The 12,017-nt window shown below is 41.3% G+C and overlaps 1 protein-coding gene across 5 annotated transcripts in view; it reads left to right on the forward strand.

The window, feature by feature from the left end:
- The window catches only part of SLC44A5 (solute carrier family 44 member 5), a 181,215-nt gene that overhangs the window by 99,824 nt on the left and 69,374 nt on the right, over positions 1-12,017 (forward strand). The window lies entirely within an intron of this gene.

Genomic DNA, 12,017 nt, shown 5'->3' on the forward strand with positions numbered 1-12,017 from the left:
TTTTCCTGATGTCATAGAGCCTTTTTTTTTTTCAATTAATGTGTAATTTATGGACTTTTACTTTTTTTCCTAATCCTTAATTTTTTCTGAATAAACAAGCAGCAAGTGGGAGGAAGATTCTCCTTGGCAGTTTTTTTTCCCCTTCTGTTCCTGATCACCTTTTAACAGTAACGTCCTATGATATCAGAGAAGCATCCGTATAATTCCAGATTCTGGACATATTTTTAAATCATTTTTATAACTAAAAAAGCTAAGTTTCCAGTGGCCACATTGGTATTACTATTGGCTAAAATTGTTCCCAACCCCAAATCATCCCCTTGTGATGAATTGGTTAGTGTGCATGTGTGAGCTTGCCTCCTGTTGGATTAAATCAGAATAGTTCAATTGTGTATCCTAGGACCTATTCTTCTGACAGCTAATGAAGATTTCTCTTCTATGAAACGCACACACAGGATGGTCTAGTGCTCAGAGTACTAGCTTAGCACTTGGAAGACACGAGTTTAGTTCCTTGCTCTGTCACAAGCTTCCTGTGTGATCTAGGGCAAGTCAGTGAGCCATTCTGTGCCTCAATTCCCAGCTATAAAATAGTGATGATAGCACTTCTCTATCTCAGAGAACAGCTGTGAGGGTAAATTTATTAAAGACTGTGAAGTGCTCAGATACTGCTATGATGGACACCATATAAGTAACTTAGATCGACAATATACATAACAGGAAAATGGTAGAAAACATTATTATGTTACAGAAAAAGTCCTCTTAGATACCTCCCTCCTAAAGGAGTGTAAGACGTTTATTAAAGTGCAATGAGCCATAACAGGCAATAGAAGTTCCCCAAGTATGGAGCTGGACCTAATATCCTGCACCAAAATTCCAAGCTAATTCAATCCAGCTAGTGGCTCCAGTGAACCAAGGCATCCTCAGAGGAACTCCCTGCAGAGTCGACAGCAGTCAGAGGGACGTTGCTCTGGCCTCTGTTTGTGACCCAGGCACTTTGGAAGCCTTCTACTTCCTGTAGGGGAAGGAGAGTAACAAAGGAGGTGTAGACATACCTTTTGCCTATATGAGCAAGAATTCTAAAAACATATGTGCAAGGCAAATCTAGTCTCCATTGGTACACACCTGGCCACAGGACGTGTAAATCTGTATGTGTATAGTAGGTGGGGGAAAATGTGTCTCTAGTCCCTTCTGATAAACAGACTGACCTGGTCCTAACTTCATAGGTAATCTGTTTGTATTGTTAGGAGAATAAAGCTGTGCTCTTTTTTGCATATGGGAGGTACCTGAGACTCCCAACTGCCAAGTTGTTCTTGTCAATATCTGAAGGTGTGGTTGCAGAAATAATTGTAGCAATGGCACATCCCATGATGGCTGTAGCAGAAGCTGATAACTAGCTGATAGAGAGGGCTATAGATTATTTTATATTTATCCCTGCATCCGCCTTAACTAGTCACCCTAAATATCAGTTTGCAATACTGTAGTCCTTCTAAGTTCTCAGCTGGGCAAAGGGATCTGCAATGTGGTGCTCCATTGAGGTCCATGGGACTCTGGGCAAAGGAGCCTAAAACAGAGGCCTTGGAAGATTTCTTCCTCTAGTACTCTATCTAAGTTTAAAGAGTGATTCTTTTTTGCAAAATAATGATGCAAAATTGGCATTGTGAGATTTCATGTTCATTATGTCTCTGTGATTCCATATAAAATGTACTCAGTTCACAATAAAGATATTTTGTTTTGAGTCTAATTGCTAGGGGACTTCCAGATTTGCAGATGTGAAAATCGCGATCATGGACTGTCAAATCTGGTCTCTAGCTGACCAGCTCGGAAGGCAGAGCGGAGAGAAGCAGCTGCTGGCCAGGTGTCGAGCTCTGAAGGCAGTGCCTCTGCCTGCAGCAGCACAGAAGTAAGGGTGGCAGGGTGTGGTATTGCCACCTTGACTTTTGTGCTGCTGCTTGCGGCAGTGCTGTTTTCAGAGCTTGGCGCCTGGCCATCAGCTGCTGCTCTCCAGCCGCCTAGCTTCAGGCATCACTGCCAACAGCAGCTGAATAGAAGTACGGGTGACAATACTGGGACCCCCCTACAGTTGGCTTATGACCCCCTTTTGGGGTGGGGCCCCCAGTTTGTGAAATGCTGCAGAGAAATCACACATTTTTTGTGTGTTGGTCACGCATAAATAGCAAATTTTGCAGATGTGTTAAACATCTGCGAAATGTATGCCATGACCAACCCGCCCAAAAATGTGTGATTTCTCTGCTATTTAAGTAGACCCCTACTAATTGCCAGTTCTGTAAACACTACCTGGAATCTGTGAGTCAAGCTGAGTTCTTAGTAATTTGTGCTTCATCATCACAAATACCAGGTGGGCTGAGCTGGGAAGTGCCTGTTTTCTGCTGCATGCTTTCCTGGGGATTGGATGGATGTGCAATGAGAAGTGGCTGCTGTAGAACCAGCAGTAACTCTCCTCTGCACCTGCTATCCTGCCCACAACTTGTAATAATAAGGGGTTTAGGACACAGGGGAAAGGAGGCAATGAAAATCTTCCAAGGCTTCCAAGTAACCCAGCTTGCTGGGGAAGGAGGGTGTAGGCTGAGGATTGGTGAGGTTGCTTCACTGACCTGGATCCATTCCATTTGCAAGCCACACTCATTACCTCTGTACTGGGACATTTGTTTTACCATCCTGTGGCTTTATCTTTAGGAGAGCAGCATGTGGCCCAGTGACTGTGGTACAGATCTTTCCACCATGCGTTAGTTAGCTGTGATGATTCCTGTTTTTCATTTCTTTTTGTCCCTTTTAAAAGGAGGGAGAGTCATTGGCAATCACTGATTGCACATACCTAAACTGTTAAACCCCAGCAGTGGGTGAATGGAATGTTAAAGTAGCTTAAGGGCAAGTCTACACTACAAAATTAAGTTGACCTAAGATACGTTGGCATACAGCCACCACAGTAATTAAGCTGCTTTTGCATGTCCACACTATGCTCCTTGTGTCAGCAGTGCACGTCCTCACCATGAGTGCTTGCACCGATTCAGCGTGGGGCATTGTGGGATGGCTTCTGAAAGGCAGCAACAGTTCATGTAAGCAATGCAGTGTCTACAGTGACACTGCATCAACCTAGTTACATCAACCTAAGTGCTACGCCTCTCGCAGAGGTGGAGTTATTGAGTTGGTGTCGCAGGCGAGTTACCGCAGTGGGAGCTGCATTTTAGTGTAGACACTTACCGAGTTGGGTTGAAGTAAACTGCCTCACGTTGACCTAACTCTGTAGTGCAGACCAGGGCTAAGTGTATAGGCTTTGCTAATACTGTTGTTTTGGGGGATGTTGTATGGGGATTTTGTTGTGTTTCATGAAAAAGCTATTTGAATTAAAAGGATTAATATGTAATGGCTGAGCTGAGTGACTCTCAGCCAAACAACTCTCGCTAATTCCAAGATGATGTTACCAAAAAGACATCTTTAATTGCTATGATAACAAACTGCAGTCCTCTAAATTTATGCAGTTCTCATTCTGCTCTTTCTGAGACTGTCTGCTTGCCTCTGTCCTCAGTCAAAATGTGCAGCATAATGTGGAAATGTCAGGAAAAAGAAAAGGGTAATATCCATCCTAAAACTAGAAGAAATATATTAGTTCTAAAACATTTCCCCCTTTGTTATAAAATCTCCTGTCAGTACAGTCTGACCCCAGTGCATTTAGTGGTCAGTGCTGCAGGGGAAAGCATGTCTGTTAACACTCAAGTGGGTTGAGTAGGTTACAGGAAAAGTAAAACTGGGAAGAATACAGCAAAGAGAGTATGTGAAATTGCTAATTTTTTTCTGAATACAAATGCAACATTGAGAATATATTTGACACTGGCATTTACCATCCTCTTGGTGAACAGAGTAAATAACAGAGAGCCATCAATTATTTATCAATTTTATTTTTCTCAGCAGAAAAATGATGGCAAAGATGAAAATTGCAGCATAGTTATATTCAAAGCTGTCCCTTAAACACACACCATTCTTTTTCACCCACAGATGTATTTCTTCTTTTCCTTTCCCTTCCTAAAATGGATAGTTTGGAAATAAATGGAAAATCATGAATGTTAGTTTAGGGAATAGATCCTAATATAAGAACTCTGTTCACAAATTTGGCAATGAGACTTTGTAAGTCTGTGTCTGTGTATGTACAGAGGAATTTAAGTGTTAGCTTTTGGAATGTTTTACTGTATTAAATGCAGTACCGATTACTACCAAAATATATTCATGTAAGGATTTGAATGTTACTTCGCAAAAGCTAGTAAAATCCCACACTGCAGCAAAATAACCCTGTGGTATCTAGGTTCTAGGGCTTGAATTGGGGATAGCAGTAGCCTTTAATCTCCATTTCCTGGATTTTTATTGTCCTCCTTTTTGGGGACTAGATTGCTCAAAGGAATGGTAATGACATGTAAACATGCATTTACATAGGGGATATATTTGTAATGTAAATGTTAGATTTATGGGTTTCATAAGGGATAGTTTGGATGGAGTCAAGAAAGGTGTGCATAAGAGGGACTTGGCCACTGGGGGAGGTAAGAGAGGAAGTTGCCTGCTCTTCTATCTTATGTTTTCTGTGCTTTTATCATTTTTTTGTTTTCCTCAGTTTTCCCCCCACCCCGCTCACCTTCTCTCCCTTCCCCAGTCTGTCAGCCTTCTCCTCCTTTCTCTCCTCTCTTGAGCACTCAACTTCCTGCCTCCCCCTTTTCTGCTGCCACAATCTCCCTCTTGCATTCACTCTGAGTCCTCTGTGTCCTTCCTGTCAAGCCCTGCCACAATCTGTTGCTCCCCATGGTGCAGCAGAGGTGAGCACAAGCATGGATACCAGCCAAGGGTGGTAGACAGCCACCTGTATATAGTAATACTGGTAAAAAATGAGTTGTCTGCAGGCTCATCGTTCACAGCATTGTCCAGACTGACAGGACACGGATCTGACTCTGCCTGCAGGGGAAGGTGCAGTTGGAGGTGGGTGCTCATTCTGAGGTTTCTCAGTGGGCAGAGTGGAGTGTGCTTGTGGTGGGGTGGTCCTTAGAGTGCCTAAGCATTTACCCAGCATGGCATCAGTTCCACCAGCTTAGCTGTCTGGCAGCTCTTTCTCATAAACAGTCTGTTGGGGGATTTACAAGGTTCCCGGTGAAACACAGAGGCAAGCTGTGAAAACCGGGACGTTCCCCATGTTCAGGGGCACATGGCTACCCAATACATTCTTTAAATGGGTATGTGGTTCTTTGTCACAATGATAACCAGATTTTTCACTGATGGAATTAAGCAGAGAAATGCTTCTCCAGTGCTCTGCTTAAACAGTGTGCCCAGCAGGAACACATTTCTAGAGGTAAATAGCTGTGCATTTATTCTTCCTCATTGTTATAGTGGATGATAAATGGGGAAATTAGTATTGACATTTGTGCATGCTTAAATTCATGTGGTATGTTTTAAACAGTGGGATGCTGAGTTTGACTGCTCTCTTTGTAGGGCTAAAAGCCTGATCTAAAGAGTGAGGCTGTTTTGCCCTGTACTGCTGGTACAATCTGCACTTAAAGCCAGTGTAATCCAGCCTCAGTGCAAGGAGGATCCTTTCTCGGCAGAGAACTGGCATAGAGGATGTTAGGCCCCTCCATCTCCCTTCTTCTGGGCAGCATGGCAGAGAAAAGGTGCTGCATAAAGGAGGCCTGGACAGGACAGCTCGATTTCATACTGATCCCAGCCTGCAGTTTCCGCACCTTGGGACTGTTTTTGGTCAATGTAAGTTAGAGTAGCCCATAGGCTGCTCCAGGGGCATGCAGAAGGGGGGCAAGCAGGGGCACAGCCCCCCCCCCCCCATAATTGGCGTGGGACGCAGAACACCTCCTGGGTGGCAGCGGGGAGAGTGAGAGAGTGGGCTTGGAGGAGTTCGCTCTCCCTGTCACAGCCCTGGGGCTGGAGGAGTTCGCTTTCCCTGCTGCAGCCCCAGGGGAGAGGAGCTCTCTCGCTTTCCCCGCTGCAGCCCCGAGGCTGGAGGAGTCTGAATTCCTGCGCACACCCCAGCTGCTGCTCTAACTCAGTGCAGGGGGAAAGGCCCTGACTGAAGAAGGACCAGAGGAGTGCAAGGTGAGTTTTAAGGCCCTGTTGTGCACACACACATTGCTGACTTACACTGTGTGCCGTTCAGCTGTAGCTGGGTGTCTGTCCCCCAGCTTTTAGTCTGGTAATTGCCAGAGTCCCACAGACACAAATCAGAACATGTCTTTAGGTTTCTTCTCCACCTTCAATTTAGTGTTGTTCAGTTGCACGGAGTAGCCCAGTCCTAGGATGCACAGGTAGAATTAGGATAAAAGGCTGCTACTTTGTGATCAGTGACCTATAATAAAAGCTGGTGGCTGTGGGGGAATTTTTCTTTACTGGTATTTAAACTGTGAGGCAATGTTTGTACTATTGCGTAGATGGGATCTTAAATATGGATGAACTTCATCCCTCTCAAGTTCTAATGCCAAATGTCATTTTAAAACATTAGAGGGGCCATTTAAAACTTGTATCAGCTGAAGCAGGAAATGAAAGTGCTAAATGTAAATAGAACAGATTTCAAAATTAGATGATAACCTTTTCAGGGGAGGGGCCTGTGTACAGTGCAGTGGAGTCCTGTTCTGACTGGGGACTTTGGGCCCTCCTACAATACTAATTCTTTGATTCCAAGGGCAGAAGTGACCCTGAGATGTAGTCTGATTTCCTGTTTAACGCAGGCCAGAGAATTTCAATATAACAACCAAGTTTGCAAAAATTGTCCCCAAACATCAGAATTGTGTAAGATTAAATTAAGGTTCCATACATTAGAAACTGCTTTTTTTGGAGCTGTTTTCATGGGCAGATTTTTGTTTTAGGGATTTCACAGGCATTGTTGCACTTTTGAATGCCAATAAGGAAACATGTAAACTATTTGGACTGGTTTCAGAGTAGCAGCCGTGTTAGTCTGTATCCGCAAAAAGAAAAGGAGGACTTGTGGTACCTTACAGGCTAACAAATTTATTTGAGCATAAGCTTTCGTGAGCTACAGCTCGATGAAGTGAGCTGTAGCTCACGAAAGCTTATGCTCAAATAAATTTGTTAGTCTCTAAGGTGCCACAAGTACTCCTTTTCTTTTTACTATTTGGACTATGACTCTATAAATAATGTACGTTTCTTCACCGCTGCAGCCAATTAATCTTTACAAGCAATGTTTAATAAAACGCTCAGAAGATTTTTACTTAATATTAAATTAGTTATCTGAAAAAATAGAGCTCCTAACACAGTACAAGTGGTACCTATATTTTTTGTGCGCCTTCAGAGAACGTCTGAGACCCAGCAATTAGAGCAACCCTACTAACCTAAATAGAGATGTCCTCAGCTGCTCTCTGATAGAAAGTTCTGTTTGGACACAACATGTGCAGAGTTTAGCTGTTTGGAATAACATGACTGGCAACCTTCCCATTCCAGACCCATGCACAAAATGTTGGTATCTACAAGAAGTTTACAATGTGAACTTTAAATGACAAGCCCCTAAGATAGTGGTTTTCAACCTGTGGTCTGTGAACCCCTGCCAGTCCACAGACTATGCCTAAGATTTCCAAAGGGGTCCACACTGCCATTCAACATTTTTTTTAGGGGTCTACAAATGAAAAAAGTTTGAAAACCACTGCTCTAAGAAAACTAGTTTGAGATTAAATATATGATTATTAAGGATAAATGATTTCAATTAATTAACACATCCCAAGGTGTCATTTCCACCTTTTTACAAATTGCAGAGATAGTGAAGGAGAAGCTATATTTTATTCTGACAAGGTGAGATTTGTTAAGTGTTGAAAACCTTTCTGTTCAACTTAAACAACAGTTGAGTGACTTATGATTTAGGCATGGCATTTTCTTATTATTTTTATGTGTTCTTCTCGGGAAATACTGGACCACAGTTCCATCATGAGAGTAAGGAAGTGTGATACACATTCATGATTATAAGTGACACTGCCCTATATTGCAGGCTTAATAGTGCTGCATTGACCTTCCCCTATACCCAACTCTTGAATCCTTAAAGGAATTAGTCGGTGAAGTCTGCCAGAGTATGTGAACAGCAAACTCAGTAATTGGAGCCAAAGGAAAGCCTTAAAGATCACAGGCACCCAGAGAAAATATTGTTCAGTCCATATGGTTATGGAATGGTAAGAAAAGGCCACGTCATTTAGTGATTTATTAGGTATTCTTAAACTCAGAAAACTGCATTTGCCAACAGAAGTTGGAGGGGTTCACCACCTCTCAGGATCAGGCCCTACAGCAACGGTGAACGCTCTACCTAGTTTCACAATGCTACAGGCAATTGGTTTTCTCCCAGACACTAAATTGAACTCTTTTAGTGATTTTTGGGCTGCTTTGTCAAATGAACTGGGTTTTATTGAATGGTCTCAGTGCGTCGCGTTGAGAACAGAGGCGTCTGAGTATGTCACAGGGGAGGCTAGCCACGTTGTGTTCATAAGAAGTTCAGTAATCCATGCTGTGCTTATTTAGGAATAAGTTTCACTAATGCCATTTTGAAATATTTTAATAGGTTACTAAATATAACCTTGATGACAGTGCTGTTAGGTGCAAAACCACAAACTTCTCAAGTTTTTCTTTCAGCACTTAGACTATTTTCTTGTACGAAATGCATGGTCGTCTTTCCATCCAGATTTTCTTTAAACTGCAGCAAGGGATTATCTCTAATGTCATAGCACATTTTTGAAACTGCTGTTATATAACTGAATCATCAAGCTACTTTTGTCCGTCATTTCGGAGTTGGTCTGAACTATTCCCTTGGTTATTTTTCCTCCCTCTTTTATGTAGTTTCTTTATTTTTCTCATGCATTCATACTGGAGTTTCTTTATTTTCTCATGCGTTCCTCTTTGCTTAGTGGTGTTCCCTGTTATCTCTTGAAGAACACCATTTCTCTTTGAGGTGGTTGCTAGCTCATGCTATCCTTCAAAGCAACTTTAAATTTAAAACCCACAGTCCAGCTGACTGAAGATTGTAAGACCCAGCTACTTGTCTTTTCGGCATATTTAACTTGGTAACGTGTTTGCAGTTCATGAACCCGTTTTCCTTTGTGCATAAATGAATGTCTCTTAGCTATACACTCTTAAGGTCATGGAACTTCAAAGAAGAGCTGAGGTCTGGTGAGAAAGGGGACTCCCAGCTTGGGAATCAGGAGCAAAACTTTAGCATACTGTATCCGCAACAAAGTGGAGGGGATCTACAAGAAAGGCTTTGATGTATAACTGTTTTTTTTCTTCCTGCCTAGCCCCTAGTAAATTCCACTAGTTGTGATTTTATTTCATTTCCTCTATAGCAATGCCTCTTCTTGGACTCTTCTTTCCTTCCCTACCATGATGCTCTAGGAAAATGGTGATTTCCTTTTCTTCAGAACTCTTTATGTTCCTTCTTTACTTATCTCGAGCGTACTTAAGGATAGTTTCACGGCTAAAGCACAAAACTAGTTGCTAGAAGATCTGGGTTCTGTCCTTGTCTCTGCCTCAATTTTCCTTTATGTAAGATAGGAACAATAGTAATTAACTAACTTATAAGGTTTATAAAGCACTTTTGAGATGCTATAGAAGAAAGGCAAATATTTTATCATTCAAGGTTCAAACCTTGGCATGGAGCCTTCTGTGCAGTAGAACTTTGCCTTTGCTGCCTTCTGCAAGGACAGGTGGCCTGACCCACTCCTATTCCTTCCTGGATTTAAATGAGCGTGGAATTTGGGGACCAAACCGAAAAAGAAAAAAAGTAAATCCAGTTTGATCTGACCTGAAACCATTTTTTTCAAGATTTTTCATCAAATTGAAAAACACAAAAAATAATTTTGAGTCAACAGTGAGTTGACCTTTTTGGGGGTTTTTCACCCTTATTTGTGAGAGGTTTTTTATATTGACCACATTTCAAAATATATGTTGTTTTGAAATGAAAAACTCAAGCCAAAATGTTTTGAAATGGTCAAAATGAAAATCAATTTTTTTTTTTAGTGGCCCACACAAGCCGCACCCTGGCAGGGTCCTGCCCCCAAACAAGAGGCAAGCCATGAAGAAACAATCAGAATTTTAAATTCACAGCCTATTTTGGAGCAGCTCTTCTAAAACTAAAAACAAGCAACTGGATATCATTATTGAGGTTTGTCCGTTTTTAAAAACAAAACCCTTAAAAGCTTGGGCTGGGTAGTTAAAGGAAGAAGAGACTGCATCAGGAAAGATACAGGATGAGAGTAAATGTTTTTTACTTGTGGCCATATAGAGGCAAGTTCTTACTTACTAGTCTTATTTCCTTTCTTCTTTTACTACTAATTTAATACGGATTTGTAAACAGCAGTTGAAAGCTATAGAGTGCTGTGTTTAGAGCTCTGGGACAGCTTTGTCCTTTTGTTACATTTTAGTTGGCAGTGGGTAGTGCCTATAGTGGCTGTTGAGTACAGGTAACAGATAAATCCCATATCAATCAATCAATAAATATAATCTCACTTTCAGACTCAGTTTCCTTCCTTCTCTCGTCTCCCCTTTTCTCTGATTGTTTTGTAGACTGATAGATTTTAAGACCATTATGATCAAGTGGTCTGCATAACACAAACCTTCTGCTTAACACAAACCACAGGTAGAACCTTGCCCATTAATTTCTGCATAAAGCCTGTAACTTCTGTTTGATCTATAGCATATCTTTTAAAAATATATCCAGGCTTGACTTAATGACTTCAAGTGATGAAGAATCTCTAGGTAAGTTGTCCCAACAGTTAATTACCCTTAGTGTTAATTTTTTGTGTGCCCTATTTCTAGTCTGAATTTGTCTAGTTTCAGGTTCCGCTCAACAGATCTCCTTATACCTCTTTCTGCTAAATTTGAGAGTTACCTTCTATGAGAAATCTTGTCCCCATTTGGGTGCTTGTACACTGTGTTCAATTCACCTCTTATCCTTTTCTTGGATAAACTAAATAGATTGTGTTCTGAAATCTCTCACTATAAGGCATGTTTTTCTGGTATTTGAATCATTCTTGTAGCTCTGTTCTGAACCCTTTCCAATATGTCAATGTTCTTTTTGAAGCGTGGGCACCAATAATGGGCTCATTAATGCCTTTTCTTTCTACAACATTTCTGTCCTCGCCTCTGATCCACCTAGGGTGACCAGGTGTCCTGATTTTATAGGACAGTCCTGATATTTGGGGTTTTTTCTTATATAGGCACCTATTATCCCCCACCTCCTGTCCCGATTTTTCACACTTGCTATCTGGTCACCCTAGATCCACCTGTCGGCAGCTGGCTGAGACTGAAAATATATCCCATTAAAATGCCAAAGACATTTTCCCTAACCCACAAATCATAGTCCCCAGGAGAGATGTTCTGAATCAGTTATATTTCAATATGCTTATGGCACTGATTTGAATCTGGAGTGGAATCCTGGTCCCATTGAAGCCAATGGGAAAACTTCCATTAGCTTCAATGGAACCAGGATTTCACTTCAAGACACTGTCTTCCTGCATCCCACTTACTTGACTGCACTAATAAAATAGACATGATTTTTTTCTTCTCTTTATCTGTGTAACCATCTAGAAAATAAACTTACGGACCATACGATGTGTGAATGGCCTTCATGATGATTAGATTTACAGGCAGGTTTGGTGATGGTTTTTATTGTAGCTTCAGACAGAAAATCTGTCTCCAAACTAAAATGCCTGTTTTAATATTCATTATCCTTACACTACAACATAGTTATCAGAATTGGGTTTAACATTCAGACATCTTTTGGTTGAACTAGACTGTGAAAAAATATTTAACCATCAGAATATGAAATATGTTATTACCTTCTGATAAGATCCAACAATTTACTATTTTGTAAGAATTTATATCAGCTCAATCCCAGGCTCTGCTGGGAAATGAATCTTAGTTTGGTGCACTTGCACTGTACAAGGCTTATTCAGCATTCAGCCTTCCTATGTTAATCTTTTGGGATATATTTAATATTTAATACTGATAGTTACTGAGAAATGGAGTTT

This window comes from Natator depressus, chromosome 8, assembly GCF_965152275.1.
Source record: "Natator depressus isolate rNatDep1 chromosome 8, rNatDep2.hap1, whole genome shotgun sequence".
Taxonomy (NCBI): domain Eukaryota; kingdom Metazoa; phylum Chordata; order Testudines; family Cheloniidae; genus Natator; species Natator depressus.